We start from the raw sequence: 13,790 nt of genomic DNA, 5'->3' as shown, positions 1-13,790 counted from the left end.
CAGACACCAAAGTACCTGCAAAAATGTCAGTTTTGGCCTATTTGATCATTTCCCATTGAGTTTACATTGGAATTGCAAACTTTTTCCCAGACACCAAAGTACCTGCAAAAATGTCAGTTTTGGCCTATTTGATCATTTCCCATTGAGTTTACATTGGAATTGCAAACTTTTTCCCAGAGAGTAAAGTACCTGCAAAAATGTCAGTTTTGGCCTATTTGATCATTTCCCATTGAGTTTACATTGGAATTGCAAACTTTTTCCCAGAGAGTTAAGTACCTGCAAAAATGTCAGTTTTTGCCTATTTGATCATTTCCCATTGAGTTTACATTGGAATTGCAAACTTTTTCCCAGACACCAAAGTACCTGCAAAAATGTCAGTTTTTGCCTATTTGATCATTTCCCATTGAGTTTACATTGGAATTGCAAACTTTTTCCCAGAGAGTAAAGTACCTGCAAAAATGTCAGTTTTCGCCTATTTGATCATTTCCCATTGAGTTTACATTGGAATTGCAAACTTTTTCCCAGAGAGTAAAGTACCTGCAAAAATGTCAGTTTTGGCCTATTTGATCATTTCCCATTGAGTTTACATTGGAATTGCAAACTTTTTCCCAGAGAGTAAAGTACCTGCAAAAATGTCAGTTTTGGCCTATTTGATCATTTCCCATTGAGTTTACATTGGAATTGCAAACTTTTTCCCAGAGAGTAAAGTACCTGCAAAAATGTCAGTTTTTGCCTATTTGATCATTTCCCATTGAGTTTACCATGGAATTGCAAACTTTTTCCCAGAGAGTAAAGTACCTGCAAAAATGTCAGTTTTCGCCTATTTGATCATTTCCCATTGAGTTTACATTGGAATTGCAAACTTTTTCCCAGAGAGTAAAGTACCTGCAAAAATGTCAGTTTTCGCCTATTTGATCATTTCCCATTGAGTTTACATTGGAATTGCAAACTTTTTCCCAGAGAGTAAAGTACCTGCAAAAATGTCAGTTTTCGCCTATTTGATCATTTCCCATTGAGTTTACATTGGAATTGCAAACTTTTTCCCAGACACCAAAGTACCTGCAAAAAATGTCAGTTTTGGCCTATTTGATCATTTCCCATTGAGTTTTACATTGGAATTGCAAACTTTTTCCCAGACACCAAAGTACCTGCAAAAATGTCAGTTTTGGCCTATTTGATCATTTCCCATTGAGTTTACATTGGAATTGCAAACTTTTTCCCAGACACCAAAGTACCTGCAAAAATGTCAGTTTTGGCCTATTTGATCATTTCCCATTGAGTTTACATTGGAATTGCAAACTTTTTCCCAGAGAGTAAAGTACCTGCAAAAATGTCAGTTTTGGCCTATTTGATCATTTCCCATTGAGTTTACATTGGAATTGCAAACTTTTTCCCAGAGAGTTAAGTACCTGCAAAAATGTCAGTTTTGGCCTATTTGATCATTTCCCATTGAGTTTACATTGGAATTGCAAACTTTTTCCCAGACACCAAAGTACCTGCAAAAATGTCAGTTTTTGCCTATTTGATCATTTCCCATTGAGTTTACATTGGAATTGCAAACTTTTTCCCAGAGAGTAAAGTACCTGCAAAAATGTCAGTTTTCGCCTATTTGATCATTTCCCATTGAGTTTACATTGGAATTGCAAACTTTTTCCCAGAGAGTAAAGTACCTGCAAAAATGTCAGTTTTCGCCTATTTGATCATTTCCCATTGAGTTTACATTGGAATTGCAAACTTTTTCCCAGAGAGTAAAGTACCTGCAAAAATGTCAGTTTTGGCCTATTTGATCATTTCCCATTGAGTTTACATTGGAATTGCAAACTTTTTCCCAGAGAGTAAAGTACCTGCAAAAATGTCAGTTTTTGCCTATTTGATCATTTCCCATTGAGTTTACATTGGAATTAAAACTTTTTCCCAGACACCAAAGTACCTGCAAAAATGTCAGTTTTGGCCTATTTGATCATTTCCCATTGAGTTTACATTGGAATTGCAAACTTTTTCCCAGACACCAAAGTACCTGCAAAAATGTCAGTTTTGGCCTATTTGATCATTTCCCATTGAGTTTACATTGGAATTGCAAACTTTTTCCCAGACAGCAAAGTACCTGCAAAAATGTCAGTTTTGGCCTATTTGATCATTTCCCATTGAGTTTACATTGGAATTGCAAACTTTTTCCCAGACACCAAAGTACCTGCAAAAATGTCAGTTTTGGCCTATTTGATCATTTCCCATTGAGTTTACATTGGAATTGCAAACTTTTTGCCAGACACCAAAGTACCTGCAAAAATGTCAGTTTTGGCCTATTTGATCATTTCCCATTGAGTTTACATTGGAATTGCAAACTTTTTCCCAGACACCAAAGTACCTGCAAAAATGTCAGTTTTGGCCTATTTGATCATTTCCCATTGAGTTTACATTGGAATTGCAAACTTTTTCCCAGACACCAAAGTACCTGCAAAAATGTCAGTTTTGGCCTATTTGATCATTTCCCATTGAGTTTACATTGGAATTGCAAGCTTTTTCCCAGAGAGTAAAGTACCTGCAAAAATGTCAATTTTCGCCTATTTGATCATTTCCCATTGAGTTTACATTGGAATTGCAAACTTTTTCCCAGACACCAAAGTACCTGCAAAAATGTCAGTTTTCGCCTATTTGATCATTTCCCATTGAGTTTACATTGGAATTGCAAACTTTTTCCCAGACACCAAAGTACCTGCAAAAATGTCAGTTTTCGCCTATTTGATCATTTCCCATTGAGTTTACATTGGAATTGCAAAACTTTTTCCCAGACACCAAAGTACCTGCAAAAAATGTCAGTTTTCGCCTATTTGATCATTTCCCATTGAGTTTACATTGGAATTGCAAACTTTTTCCCAGAGAGTAAAGTACCTGCAAAAATGTCAGTTTTGGCCTATTTGATCATTTCCCATTGAGTTTTACATTGGAATTGCAAACTTTTTCCCAGAGAGTTAAGTACCTGCAAAAATGTCAGTTTTTGCCTATTTGATCATTTCCCATTGAGTTTACATTGGAATTGCAAACTTTTTCCCAGACACCAAAGTACCTGCAAAAAATGTCAGTTTTGGCCTATTTGATCATTTCCCATTGAGTTTACATTGGAATTGCAAACTTTTTCCCAGACACCAAAGTACCTGCAAAAATGTCAGTTTTGGCCTATTTGATCATTTCCCATTGAGTTTACATTGGAATTGCAAACTTTTTCCCAGACACCAAAGTACCTGCAAAAATGTCAGTTTTGGCCTATTTGATCATTTCCCATTGAGTTTACATTGGAATTGCAAACTTTTTCCCAGAGAGTAAAGTACCTGCAAAAATGTCAGTTTTGGCCTATTTGATCATTTCCCATTGAGTTTACATTGGAATTGCAAACTTTTTCCCAGAGAGTTAAGTACCTGCAAAAATGTCAGTTTTTGCCTATTTGATCATTTCCCATTGAGTTTACATTGGAATTGCAAACTTTTTCCCAGACACCAAAGTACCTGCAAAAATGTCAGTTTTTTGCCTATTTGATCATTTCCCATTGAGTTTACATTGGAATTGCAAACTTTTTCCCAGAGAGTAAAGTACCTGCAAAAATGTCAGTTTTCGCCTATTTGATCATTTCCCATTGAGTTTACATTGGAATTGCAAACTTTTTCCCAGAGAGTAAAGTACCTGCAAAAAATGTCAGTTTTCGCCTATTTGATCATTTCCCATTGAGTTTACATTGGAATTGCAAACTTTTTCCCAGAGAGTAAAGTACCTGCAAAAATGTCAGTTTTGGCCTATTTGATCATTTCCCATTGAGTTTACATTGGAATTGCAAACTTTTTCCCAGAGAGTAAAGTACCTGCAAAAATGTCAGTTTTTCGCCTATTTGATCATTTCCCATTGAGTTTACATTGGAATTGCAAACTTTTTCCCAGACAGCAAAGTACCTGCAAAAAATGTCAGTTTTTTCCTATTTGATCATTTCCCATTGAGTTTACATTGGAATTGCAAACTTTTTCCCAGAGAGTAAAGGACCTGCAAAAATGTCAGTTTTCGCCTATTTGATCATTTCCCATTGAGTTTACATTGGAATTGCAAACTTTTTCCCAGAGAGTAAAGGACCTGCAAAAATGTCAGTTTTCGCCTATTTGATCATTTCCCATTGAGTTTACATTGGAATTGCAAACTTTTTCCCAGACACCAAAGTACCTGCAAAAATGTCAGTTTTGGCCTATTTGATCATTTCCCATTGAGTTTACATTGGAATTGCAAACTTTTTCCCAGACACCAAAGTACCTGCAAAAATGTCAGTTTTGGCCTATTTGATCATTTCCCATTGAGTTTACATTGGAATTGCAAACTTTTTCCCAGACACCAAAGTACCTGCAAAAATGTCAGTTTTGGCCTATTTGATCATTTCCCATTGAGTTTACATTGGAATTGCAAACTTTTTCCCAGACACCAAAGTACCTGCAAAAATGTCAGTTTTGGCCTATTTGATCATTTCCCATTGAGTTTACATTGGAATTGCAAACTTTTTCCCAGACACCAAAGTACCTGCAAAAATGTCAGTTTTGGCCTATTTGATCATTTCCCATTGAGTTTACATTGGAATTGCAAACTTTTTCCCAGACACCAAAGTACCTGCAAAAATGTCAGTTTTGGCCTATTTGATCATTTCCCATTGAGTTTACATTGGAATTGCAAACTTTTTCCCAGACACCAAAGTACCTGCAAAAATGTCAGTTTTGGCCTATTTGATCATTTCCCATTGAGTTTACATTGGAATTGCAAACTTTTTCCCAGACACCAAAGTACCTGCAAAAATGTCAGTTTTCGCCTATTTGATCATTTCCCATTGAGTTTACATTGGAATTGCAAACTTTTTCCCAGAGAGTAAAGTACCTGCAAAAATGTCAGTTTTGGCCTATTTGATCATTAACCATTGAGTTTACATTGGAATTGCAAACTTTTTCCCAGAGAGTTAAGTACCTGCAAAAATGTCAGTTTTTGCCTATTTGATCATTTCCCATTGAGTTTACATTGGAATTGCAAACTTTTTCCCAGACACCAAAGTACCTGCAAAAATGTCAGTTTTGGCCTATTTGATCATTTCCCATTGAGTTTACATTGGAATTGCAAACTTTTTCCCAGACACCAAAGTACCTGCAAAAATGTCAGTTTTGGCCTATTTGATCATTTCCCATTGAGTTTACATTGGAATTGCAAACTTTTTCCCAGAGAGTAAAGTACCTGCAAAAATGTCAGTTTTTGGCCTATTTGATCATTTCCCATTGAGTTTACATTGGAATTGCAAACTTTTTCCCAGAGAGTTAAGTACCTGCAAAAATGTCAGTTTTTGCCTATTTGATCATTTCCCATTGAGTTTACATTGGAATTGCAAACTTTTTCCCAGACACCAAAGTACCTGCAAAAAATGTCAGTTTTTGCCTATTTGATCATTTCCCATTGAGTTTACATTGGAATTGCAAACCTTTTCCCAGAGAGTAAAGTACCTGCAAAAATGTCAGTTTTCGCCTATTTGATCATTTCCCATTGAGTTTACATTGGAATTGCAAACTTTTTCCCAGAGAGTAAAGTACCTGCAAAAATGTCAGTTTTGGCCTATTTGATCATTTCCCATTGAGTTTACATTGGAATTGCAAACTTTTTCCCAGAGAGTAAAGTACCTGCAAAAATGTCAGTTTTGGCCTATTTGATCATTTCCCATTGAGTTTACATTGGAATTGCAAACTTTTTCCCAGAGAGTAAAGTACCTGCAAAAATGTCAGTTTTTGCCTATTTGATCATTTCCCATTGAGTTTACCATGGAATTGCAAACTTTTTCCCAGAGAGTAAAGTACCTGCAAAAATGTCAGTTTTCGCCTATTTGATCATTTCCCATTGAGTTTACATTGGAATTGCAAACTTTTTTCCCAGAGAGTAAAGTACCTGCAAAAATGTCAGTTTTCGCCTATTTGATCATTTCCCATTGAGTTTACATTGGAATTGCAAACTTTTTCCCAGAGAGTAAAGTACCTGCAAAAATGTCAGTTTTCGCCTATTTGATCATTTCCCATTGAGTTTACATTGGAATTGCAAACTTTTTCCCAGACACCAAAGTACCTGCAAAAATGTCAGTTTTGGCCTATTTGATCATTTCCCATTGAGTTTACATTGGAATTGCAAACTTTTTCCCAGACACCAAAGTACCTGCAAAAATGTCAGTTTTCGCCTATTTGATCATTTCCCATTGAGTTTACATTGGAATTGCAAACTTTTTCCCAGACACCAAAGTACCTGCAAAAATGTCAGTTTTTGCCTATTTGATCATTTCCCATTGAGTTTACATTGGAATTGCAAACTTTTTCCCAGACACCAAAGTACCTGCAAAAATGTCAGTTTTGGCCTATTTGATCATTTCCCATTGAGTTTACATTGGAATTGCAAACTTTTTCCCAGACACCAAAGTACCTGCAAAAATGTCAGTTTTGGCCTATTTGATCATTTCCCATTGAGTTTACATTGGAATTGCAAACTTTTTCCCAGAGAGTAAAGTACCTGCAAAAATGTCAGTTTTGGCCTATTTGATCATTTCCCATTGAGTTTACATTGGAATTGCAAACTTTTTCCCAGAGAGTTAAGTACCTGCAAAAATGTCAGTTTTTGCCTATTTGATCATTTCCCATTGAGTTTACATTGGAATTGCAAACTTTTTCCCAGACACCAAAGTACCTGCAAAAATGTCAGTTTTTGCCTATTTGATCATTTCCCATTGAGTTTACATTGGAATTGCAAACTTTTTCCCAGAGAGTAAAGTACCTGCAAAAATGTCAGTTTTCGCCTATTTGATCATTTCCCATTGAGTTTACATTGGAATTGCAAACTTTTTCCCAAGTGAAAAGTACCTGCAAAAATGTCAGTTTTCGCCTATTTGATCATTTCCCATTGAGTTTACATTGGAATTGCAAACTTTTTCCCAGAGAGTAAAGTACCTGCAAAAATGTCAGTTTTGGCCTATTTGATCATTTCCCATTGAGTTTACATTGGAATTGCAAACTTTTTCCCAGAGAGTAAAGTACCTGCAAAAATGTCAGTTTTTGCCTATTTGATCATTTCCCATTGAGTTTACCATGGAATTGCAAACTTTTTCCCAGAGAGTAAAGTACCTGCAAAAATGTCAGTTTTGGCCTATTTGATCATTTCCCATTGAGTTTACATTGGAATTGCAAACTTTTTCCCAGAGAGTAAAGTACCTGCAAAAATGTCAGTTTTCGCCTATTTGATCATTTCCCATTGAGTTTACATTGGAATTGCAAACTTTTTCCCAGAGAGTTAAGTACCTGCAAAAATGTCAGTTTTTGCCTATTTGATCATTTCCCATTGAGTTTACATTGGAATTAAAACTTTTTCCCAGACACCAAAGTACCTGCAAAAATGTCAGTTTTGGCCTATTTGATCATTTCCCATTGAGTTTACATTGGAATTGCAAACTTTTTCCCAGACACCAAAGTACCTGCAAAAATGTCAGTTTTGGCCTATTTGATCATTTCCCATTGAGTTTACATTGGAATTGCAAACTTTTTCCCAGACAGCAAAGTACCTGCAAAAATGTCAGTTTTGGCCTATTTGATCATTTCCCATTGAGTTTACATTGGAATTGCAAACTTTTTCCCAGACACCAAAGTACCTGCAAAAATGTCAGTTTTGGCCTATTTGATCATTTCCCATTGAGTTTACATTGGAATTGCAAACTTTTTGCCAGACACCAAAGTACCTGCAAAAATGTCAGTTTTGGCCTATTTGATCATTTCCCATTGAGTTTACATTGGAATTGCAAACTTTTTCCCAGACACCAAAGTACCTGCAAAAATGTCAGTTTTGGCCTATTTGATCATTTCCCATTGAGTTTACATTGGAATTGCAAACTTTTTCCCAGACACCAAAGTACCTGCAAAAATGTCAGTTTTGGCCTATTTGATCATTTCCCATTGAGTTTACATTGGAATTGCAAGCTTTTTCCCAGAGAGTAAAGTACCTGCAAAAATGTCAATTTTCGCCTATTTGATCATTTCCCATTGAGTTTACATTGGAATTGCAAACTTTTTCCCAGACACCAAAGTACCTGCAAAAATGTCAGTTTTCGCCTATTTGATCATTTCCCATTGAGTTTACATTGGAATTGCAAACTTTTTCCCAGACACCAAAGTACCTGCAAAAATGTCAGTTTTCGCCTATTTGATCATTTCCCATTGAGTTTACATTGGAATTGCAAACTTTTTCCCAGACACCAAAGTACCTGCAAAAATGTCAGTTTTCGCCTATTTGATCATTTCCCATTGAGTTTACATTGGAATTGCAAACTTTTTCCCAGAGAGTAAAGTACCTGCAAAAATGTCAGTTTTGGCCTATTTGATCATTTCCCATTGAGTTTACATTGGAATTGCAAACTTTTTCCCAGAGAGTTAAGTACCTGCAAAAATGTCAGTTTTTGCCTATTTGATCATTTCCCATTGAGTTTACATTGGAATTGCAAACTTTTTCCCAGACACCAAAGTACCTGCAAAAATGTCAGTTTTGGCCTATTTGATCATTTCCCATTGAGTTTACATTGGAATTGCAAACTTTTTCCCAGACACCAAAGTACCTGCAAAAATGTCAGTTTTGGCCTATTTGATCATTTCCCATTGAGTTTACATTGGAATTGCAAACTTTTTCCCAGACACCAAAGTACCTGCAAAAATGTCAGTTTTGGCCTATTTGATCATTTCCCATTGAGTTTACATTGGAATTGCAAACTTTTTCCCAGAGAGTAAAGTACCTGCAAAAATGTCAGTTTTGGCCTATTTGATCATTTCCCATTGAGTTTACATTGGAATTGCAAACTTTTTCCCAGAGAGTTAAGTACCTGCAAAAATGTCAGTTTTTGCCTATTTGATCATTTCCCATTGAGTTTACATTGGAATTGCAAACTTTTTCCCAGACACCAAAGTACCTGCAAAAATGTCAGTTTTTGCCTATTTGATCATTTCCCATTGAGTTTACATTGGAATTGCAAACTTTTTCCCAGAGAGTAAAGTACCTGCAAAAATGTCAGTTTTCGCCTATTTGATCATTTCCCATTGAGTTTACATTGGAATTGCAAACTTTTTCCCAGAGAGTAAAGTACCTGCAAAAATGTCAGTTTTCGCCTATTTGATCATTTCCCATTGAGTTTACATTGGAATTGCAAACTTTTTCCCAGAGAGTAAAGTACCTGCAAAAATGTCAGTTTTGGCCTATTTGATCATTTCCCATTGAGTTTACATTGGAATTGCAAACTTTTTCCCAGAGAGTAAAGTACCTGCAAAATGTCAGTTTTCGCCTATTTGATCATTTCCCATTGAGTTTACATTGGAATTGCAAACTTTTTCCCAGACAGCAAAGTACCTGCAAAAATGTCAGTTTTTTCCTATTTGATCATTTCCCATTGAGTTTACATTGGAATTGCAAACTTTTTCCCAGAGAGTAAAGGACCTGCAAAAATGTCAGTTTTCGCCTATTTGATCATTTCCCATTGAGTTTACATTGGAATTGCAAACTTTTTCCCAGAGAGTAAAGTACCTGCAAAAATGTCAGTTTTCGCCTATTTGATCATTTCCCATTGAGTTTACATTGGAATTGCAAACTTTTTCCCAGACACCAAAGTACCTGCAAAAATGTCAGTTTTGGCCTATTTGATCATTTCCCATTGAGTTTACATTGGAATTGCAAACTTTTTCCCAGACACCAAAGTACCTGCAAAAATGTCAGTTTTGGCCTATTTGATCATTTCCCATTGAGTTTACATTGGAATTGCAAACTTTTTCCCAGACACCAAAGTACCTGCAAAAATGTCAGTTTTGGCCTATTTGATCATTTCCCATTGAGTTTACATTGGAATTGCAAACTTTTTCCCAGACACCAAAGTACCTGCAAAAATGTCAGTTTTGGCCTATTTGATCATTTCCCATTGAGTTTAAATTGGAATTGCAAACTTTTTCCCAGACACCAAAGTACCTGCAAAAATGTCAGTTTTGGCCTATTTGATCATTTCCCATTGAGTTTACATTGGAATTGCAAACTTTTTCCCAGACACCAAAGTACCTGCAAAAATGTCAGTTTTGGCCTATTTGATCATTTCCCATTGAGTTTACATTGGAATTGCAAACTTTTTCCCAGACACCAAAGTACCTGCAAAAATGTCAGTTTTCGCCTATTTGATCATTTCCCATTGAGTTTACATTGGAATTGCAAACTTTTTCCCAGAGAGTAAAGTACCTGCAAAAATGTCAGTTTTGGCCTATTTGATCATTTCCCATTGAGTTTACATTGGAATTGCAAACTTTTTCCCAGAGAGTTAAGTACCTGCAAAATGTCAGTTTTTGCCTATTTGATCATTTCCCATTGAGTTTACATTGGAATTGCAAACTTTTTCCCAGACACCAAAGTACCTGCAAAAATGTCAGTTTTGGCCTATTTGATCATTTCCCATTGAGTTTACATTGGAATTGCAAACTTTTTCCCAGACACCAAAGTACCTGCAAAAATGTCAGTTTTGGCCTATTTGATCATTTCCCATTGAGTTTACATTGGAATTGCAAACTTTTTCCCAGAGAGTAAAGTACCTGCAAAAATGTCAGTTTTGGCCTATTTGATCATTTCCCATTGAGTTTACATTGGAATTGCAAACTTTTTCCCAGAGAGTTAAGTACCTGCAAAAATGTCAGTTTTTGCCTATTTGATCATTTCCCATTGAGTTTACATTGGAATTGCAAACTTTTTCCCAGACACCAAAGTACCTGCAAAAATGTCAGTTTTTGCCTATTTGATCATTTCCCATTGAGTTTACATTGGAATTGCAAACTTTTTCCCAGAGAGTAAAGTACCTGCAAAAATGTCAGTTTTCGCCTATTTGATCATTTCCCATTGAGTTTACATTGGAATTGCAAACTTTTTCCCAGAGAGTAAAGTACCTGCAAAAATGTCAGTTTTCGCCTATTTGATCATTTCCCATTGAGTTTACATTGGAATTGCAAACTTTTTCCCAGAGAGTAAAGTACCTGCAAAAATGTCAGTTTTGGCCTATTTGATCATTTCCCATTGAGTTTACATTGGAATTGCAAACTTTTTCCCAGAGAGTAAAGTACCTGCAAAAATGTCAGTTTTTGCCTATTTGATCATTTCCCATTGAGTTTACCATGGAATTGCAAACTTTTTCCCAGAGAGTAAAGTACCTGCAAAAATGTCAGTTTTCGCCTATTTGATCATTTCCCATTGAGTTTACATTGGAATTGCAAACTTTTTCCCAGAGAGTAAAGTACCTGCAAAAATGTCAGTTTTCGCCTATTTGATCATTTCCCATTGAGTTTACATTGGAATTGCAAACTTTTTCCCAGAGAGTAAAGTACCTGCAAAAATGTCAGTTTTCGCCTATTTGATCATTTCCCATTGAGTTTACATTGGAATTGCAAACTTTTTCCCAGACACCAAAGTACCTGCAAAAATGTCAGTTTTGGCCTATTTGATCATTTCCCATTGAGTTTACATTGGAATTGCAAACTTTTTCCCAGACACCAAAGTACCTGCAAAAATGTCAGTTTTCGCCTATTTGATCATTTCCCATTGAGTTTACATTGGAATTGCAAACTTTTTCCCAGACACCAAAGTACCTGCAAAAATGTCAGTTTTTGCCTATTTGATCATTTCCCATTGAGTTTACATTGGAATTGCAAACTTTTTCCCAGACACCAAAGTACCTGCAAAAATGTCAGTTTTGGCCTATTTGATCATTTCCCATTGAGTTTACATTGGAATTGCAAACTTTTTCCCAGACACCAAAGTACCTGCAAAAATGTCAGTTTTGGCCTATTTGATCATTTCCCATTGAGTTTACATTGGAATTGCAAACTTTTTCCCAGAGAGTAAAGTACCTGCAAAAATGTCAGTTTTGGCCTATTTGATCATTTCCCATTGAGTTTACATTGGAATTGCAAACTTTTTCCCAGAGAGTTAAGTACCTGCAAAAATGTCAGTTTTTGCCTATTTGATCATTTCCCATTGAGTTTACATTGGAATTGCAAACTTTTTCCCAGACACCAAAGTACCTGCAAAAATGTCAGTTTTTGCCTATTTGATCATTTCCCATTGAGTTTACATTGGAATTGCAAACTTTTTCCCAGAGAGTAAAGTACCTGCAAAAATGTCAGTTTTCGCCTATTTGATCATTTCCCATTGAGTTTACATTGGAATTGCAAACTTTTTCCCAGAGAGTAAAGTACCTGCAAAAATGTCAGTTTTCGCCTATTTGATCATTTCCCATTGAGTTTACATTGGAATTGCAAACTTTTTCCCAGAGAGTAAAGTACCTGCAAAAATGTCAGTTTTGGCCTATTTGATCATTTCCCATTGAGTTTACATTGGAATTGCAAACTTTTTCCCAGAGAGTAAAGTACCTGCAAAAATGTCAGTTTTCGCCTATTTGATCATTTCCCATTGAGTTTACATTGGAATTGCAAACTTTTTCCCAGAGAGTAAAGTACCTGCAAAAATGTCAGTTTTCGCCTATTTGATCATTTCCCATTGAGTTTACATTGGAATTGCAAACTTTTTCCCAGAGAGTAAAGTACCTGCAAAAATGTCAGTTTTCGCCTATTTGATCATTTCCCATTGAGTTTACATTGGAATTGCAAACTTTTTCCCAGACACCAAAGTACCTGCAAAAATGTCAGTTTTGGCCTATTTGATCATTTCCCATTGAGTTTACATTGGAATTGCAAACTTTTTCCCAGAGAGTAAAGTACCTGCAAAAATGTCAGTTTTTGCCTATTTGATCATTTCCCATTGAGTTTACATTGGAATTGCAAACTTTTTCCCAGACAGCAAAGTACCTGCAAAAATGTCAGTTTTGGCCTATTTGATCATTTCCCATTGAGTTTACATTGGAATTGCAAACTTTTTCCCAGAGAGTAAAGTACCTGCAAAAATGTCAGTTTTCGCCTATTTGATCATTTCCCATTGAGTTTACATTGGAATTGCAAACTTTTTCCCAGAGAGTAAAGTACCTGCAAAAATGTCAGTTTTGGCCTATTTGATCATTTCCCATTGAGTTTACATTGGAATTGCAAACTTTTTCCCAGATTGTAAAGTACCTGCAAAAATGTCAGTTTTTGCCTATTTGATCATTTCCCATTGAGTTTACCATGGAATTGCAAACTTTTTCCCAGAGAGTAAAGTACCTGCAAAAATGTCAGTTTTCGCCTATTTGATCATTTCCCATTGAGTTTACATTGGAATTGCAAACTTTTTCCCAGAGAGTAAAGTACCTGCAAAAATGTCAGTTTTCGCCTATTTGATCATTTCCCATTGAGTTTACATTGGAATTGCAAACTTTTTCCCAGAGAGTAAAGTACCTGCAAAAATGTCAGTTTTCGCCTATTTGATCATTTCCCATTGAGTTTACATTGGAATTGCAAACTTTTTCCCAGACACCAAAGTACCTGCAAAAATGTCAGTTTTGGCCTATTTGATCATTTCCCATTGAGTTTACATTGGAATTGCAAACTTTTTCCCAGAGAGTAAAGTACCTGCAAAAATGTCAGTTTTTGCCTATTTGATCATTTCCCATTGAGTTTACATTGGAATTGCAAACTTTTTCCCAGAGAGTAAAGTACCTGCAAAAATGTTAGTTTTTGCCTATTTGATCATTTCCCATTGAGTTTACATTGGAATTGCAAACTTTTTCCCAGAGAGTAAAGTACGTGCAAAAATGTCAGTTTTTG

The sequence above is a fragment of the Anolis sagrei genome, chromosome 9, assembly GCF_037176765.1.
Source record: "Anolis sagrei isolate rAnoSag1 chromosome 9, rAnoSag1.mat, whole genome shotgun sequence".
NCBI lineage: Eukaryota > Metazoa > Chordata > Lepidosauria > Squamata > Dactyloidae > Anolis > Anolis sagrei.
Note: the sequence above shows the minus strand (reverse complement) of the source record.